This window comes from Aegilops tauschii, chromosome 5 (assembly GCF_002575655.3).
Source record: "Aegilops tauschii subsp. strangulata cultivar AL8/78 chromosome 5, Aet v6.0, whole genome shotgun sequence".
Lineage (NCBI taxonomy): Eukaryota > Viridiplantae > Streptophyta > Magnoliopsida > Poales > Poaceae > Aegilops > Aegilops tauschii.
This window is the reverse complement of record NC_053039.3, coordinates 498133699-498138614: the sequence shown is the minus strand read 5'-3', so window position 1 is coordinate 498138614 and position 4916 is coordinate 498133699. Positions and strand designations below refer to the sequence as shown.

At 39.0% G+C, this 4916-nt stretch overlaps 1 long non-coding RNA gene across 1 annotated transcript; it reads right to left on the bottom strand.

Annotated features, from left to right (window-relative positions):
* On the bottom strand, window positions 1-1589 carry LOC120965337 (uncharacterized). The gene is made up of 2 exons (XR_005758101.3): window positions 1336-1589; window positions 1-1237 (listed from the first exon to the last, which is right to left on the bottom strand). It is a non-coding gene; the product is annotated as an uncharacterized lncRNA (long non-coding RNA).
* Window positions 1590-4916: the final 3327 nt, after the last annotated feature.

The following is a 4916-nucleotide window of genomic DNA, read 5'->3' as shown; positions in this document are numbered from 1 at the left end:
TTTTCTTTTTTTTAAGTTCCTCTTGTTTTTATAATTGCGCCAGTTTTGATACCTTCTAGTCCCTTACCCGGTAAAAAAAAATCTCCAACCACAAAAAAAAAAATCGTCTTTAATGCTGATCTAAGTCATGAAGAAATCAAGATGGCAAAATCTTATGCGAAATGCCTCGAATGAACTCACTACATGGAATGTAGCAACCATCCAGTTTAACAGAGCGAAAGAGGGATTTTGACCTTGACCATAAACTAGGGGTGGGGTGGAACCACGACATTGGTCCATGCAGGGAATCAACACCTATGGACGGTGATGCCGGCAACGACATCCAGTAGTGTCGAATAGTTCACCTCATAAAACTAAGTACCAACAAAAGTTCATACGTAAATCCCCTTTCTACTAATGCTGCTTATGTTTGTACAGTTAATTAAGCGTAAAGGGCACCTGAGGTCCATGAACTATTGCCGGTATTGCATTTAGGTCATGGCACTTTGAAATGTAACTAGCCCCTCCATTTTTATTTACTCCGCATATTAGTTTTGTCTAAAGTCAAACTTAATAAACTTTGATCAAATTTAGAGAAAACAAATATTAACATATACATCATCAAATTAATATAATTAGATTCATCATTGAACATATTTTCACATCATATAAATTTGTTATTGTAAATGCTCATATTGTTATCTATAAACTTGGTCAAACTTTATAAAGTTTGAATTCGGACAAAGCTAATATGCGAAGTAAATAAAAACGAAGAGAGTATGCAACATAATAGGGAGTACATAGGTGACTCATTTTAGTCACGAGCACACATATAGCTAGGTGTCAAATTGTGCAGACATTTTTAGTGACACCACGTCCGGCATCTGGTTTTGGCGTAAATCCTTCCTACCTGTATCGGTTAAATGTTTTGATCTACAATCCTAGAAGGCTTCAAAATGACTCTCTTTTCTCCTCTTCTTTGTCGGGCCTCTACTCCCACTATTGACCATGATTGATAGCTTGGGACTTGGGAGCATCGCCCTCCTCGTTCAATCCACAAGTACCATTGATGAAGTGCCATGACTGCCCTCTGGAATTTCAAGTCAAAGGTCGACAATCTCGACTAAGTGAAATGCCCAAATCACGAGGTAAGTTTTGTTAGATCTGTTCTTCGCTTGCTAGGGCCAATTATTCCAGATTGTTGAGCTTATTTTTCAGAGCAGGCTCTTAGACATTTTGGTCAGATCAGCATTCCGCCCTGTGTGAAAAAAGGTAATAATTCTCTTGCCTGGCGAAAACCATGTACTGATCAATCGACAGAATTAGAACCCTCAGAATGGTCAAAAATATTTTTACCAGTCAATCCTGTATACAATCTCTCCGGTAACATTAACGGCCTAGAGGATATACAGTACTGCCATATATATGGCTGATGGTCTTGGTAGCGCTCCTGCGTCGAGAAAATGCAGAGACCATCAATTAACCAGTGTAAGAAGTACAAAATCCATAATAACTTCCTACAAAAGTTGCCACACCTAGTGATCCCAACCAGCTTGGCGCATCGATCATCCTTCATCCCTGTGGAACAAACAACAATGGTGGCGAGTGAGAGGCAGCCAGCTAGCGCGCGCGAACGTGAGGAACAGGAAATGGCGGGAGGCAAGATATATAGGCCCGCATAGCACAAGCCGCCATTAGCTGAAGAAGTCGTGCATGTGTGTGTGAACGATCCAGACGCTGCGTCGCCTCCGGGGATCGGACGGGGTAATTCCCGCGATGCTTCCGTCCACTAAGCGATTATAAATAAGAAAACAGAATTCGGGGAAATTGAAGCGGGCCGCGTTATACGGGGAGGGGAGCGGAGCCGAGACTTGACTTGGCGGCGTACGCTAGGACGGTGGGGTTTTTCGGTGCCTTTTCCATCCATTTTCCGTGGGGTTTCAGGGGATGTTCTGGGTCCGAACATTTCGTCCAGATTACCGGTAGAGCAAGTCTTCACGGATATATATATATATATATATATATATATATATATATATATATATATATATATATATATATATATATATATATATATATATAGTTTCGATTTACACCTGAGACTTTTCTTCGCAAGCTAGCCTGGGCGGATTGTAATATAGTAGTACTCCTACATGAGTTTATCTGCAGTATTCAAAAATGAAGATGCAGTTGGATGAATTAGTTTTCTCCCTTCTTGGTAAAAACAAGGTTTAAGCGTCTCGGAACAGTCTCAGAACGGACGTCAAAGCAGAGAAATAGTGTTCGGAGAATGAATCTGGCCAATACAAAAGACTGAACTCTAAAGCCAACTGAACATCAGCACTGCGTTTTTGGACGATTCCCGCAACAAAAAAACAAAGGAAGTAGGCTCTTTATTGTCCTTTTCGATTTTGGAAGAAAAATAATCTAGGAATGATTATGTATGAAAATTTGAATAATCCAATTCCGACATATTTGAGCAATCAAATCCCTCAACACATAGTTTTCGAGAGATCTTGTAAATTTCAACTAAGAGGGTGATACTCGAAAAATACTTTCGAGTTATCCTAGCAATAATAATGTGTTCACATCTACCAGAACAAAACCAAAAGTACAAACTTTAACTATATGGCTTTCCTTTTCCTTGTTAACAACATGCTCCCTCCGTCCGGAGATATTTGTCACAGAAATGGATAAAAATGAATGTATCTAGAACTAAAATACGTCTAGATACATCAATTTCTCCGACAAGTATTCCGGACGGAGAGAGTACAAGACTACTATCTCTTATGTTGACTCTGCAATTTTAGTTCTTTTATGGGCAATAATAAGAGGAATTTTAGTTTTCTATCGGCATAATAAGAGAACGACAGTTCATTCCCTTTTTCTTCTATGGGCAATGATTAAGAGGAACAATATTACGATGCGTTTGGTTCACCTCAGGTAACGTGTTCAGCTTTGTAATCGGATTGCATTGTATTACGTGGTGTTCAGCTTTGTAATCGGATTGCATTGTATTACGTGGTGTATTGACTGACCACATGATTTGTTTGGTTCAACAAATGGATGTTTTCTCAATTCAATGCAACACCATGGTTCTTGTTGAAGATAGCAGAGTCAGGGACGCTCACGTTGAAGAAAAAAGGGGATCAAGGGACGGATCTGGGAGAGGAGAGAGATAGATCCGGCGCTGCTTCTAGCGGCAGGGGAGGGAGAGGCCCGACGTTCCCACTCCGTCGGCGAGGGAAGGTCATGGCGGCAAAGGGGAGGGCTCATGGTGGAGACGAGGCGAGGCGGAGACGAGCGGAGAAAGGAAAAAGGGATCGAGCGCTTTGCGTAACCACTCGGTAGGTCTCGTTTTGGGCTTTACGAAGCGCCTTATCTGATTATAAGGTGTTGGAAACCGGCCCAGCCGAACCAGACGCCAGTAAAGTTTTCGCTAAATGTTATAATGAGAAGACGGTGGAAAAGTTACGACTAACCACGTCGTTAGTTCCTCTATGGACAATAAATTTTCTAGTTCCTCTTACTATTCCTAAGAGGAAATTTTCTAGTTTTCTGTCGGCATAATAAGAGACGGCAATTCATTCCTAGTTTTCTTCCAAACTGGGAATAATTTTAGTCTCTTATTATTTCTAGTTCCTCTATTGACACCAGTTTCGAGATAATTTTAGTTCGGTCACATTGAAAATAATTTGTTCTCTGCCACCCTTTTGGAAGAAAGAAAAACTGGCAATGATTACGTAAGGAAAATTTCAGACCATTGCAGATATTATCATTGTGAATCCAATATGACCAAACATTGACTGGTCAAATCCCCCCGCTCACTAAGATTAGTCTAGTGGTGGAAAAAATTGACTGACTAGCAAAAATAAGAGTTGTTCACTAAAATTAATCTAGTGATAGAAAAATAGGACGAACCAAAATCAAAGTACTGATAAGTACCAAATAGATGGGACTAGTGCCCAAAAATAATGGGACCAGCAGCAATATTATTGGACGCTCGAACATGCTCCCTCCATCATCGTCAACACGAACATGGTTCTCTCATACAATAAAACCCGCGAAATCAGTAGTTAGAAGGTATCCCTTACAAAGTTCACTCCCACCTCCTCTCGGGGTGATAAGTGGCATATGCATGTGTGACACTTGTCACAATCGGAGAGTTTTGTACTTTTTTGTTCATTCTTTTTTAAAATGTTTTATCTCTTGAACCGTGTGCCCAAATTATGAGCTGTTTTCACCGTTGTGTTTCATACATTGCGATTTGGGAAACTAGATCCCAGGTTATACGTTTGGGCGACTTTTTTTCTTCGGAAAACCCCAAAAGAACAAAAATACAATAAAACCAGAAAAAATGGAGTAAGAAAACAAACAAAAACAAAAAAGACATAAACAAAAAAGACATAAACAAAAAAGACATCGAAAAACCAAAAACAAAAAAGGGAATCCAGAAAGACATTTATATTTTTGTGAAGCACACCTGTGTTTTTTCACTTTTTTGAAAGCACGCACGCATCATATATGCACACCTTCGCTAAAGCTTGCATCAGGACGGGCCAGCCCATTTGACGCGTGCCCAGGTTTTCGTTTTTCGTTTTTTCTCATATATTTTTTGTTTTGGTTTATCGCTTTTGTTCCTTTTCTTTACTTTTATTTTTATGAATTTATTTCCTTTTTTATTTTTCTACATTTCTGAATTTTCAAAGTTTTTGTAATATTCGGTGAAAAACTTTCTAATAAATGGTGACCATTTATTTTATATACCATGAACATTATTATAATATATGTTGACATTTTTTGTCATAAACATGGAACAATTTTTATTTACGACAAAATCATGCGACAAACATTTTTATAACACAGACCGAAGTTTTTAAATGCAAATTGAACTTTTTATGTACACTGAACTTTTCTATATATAAGACACACTGAAC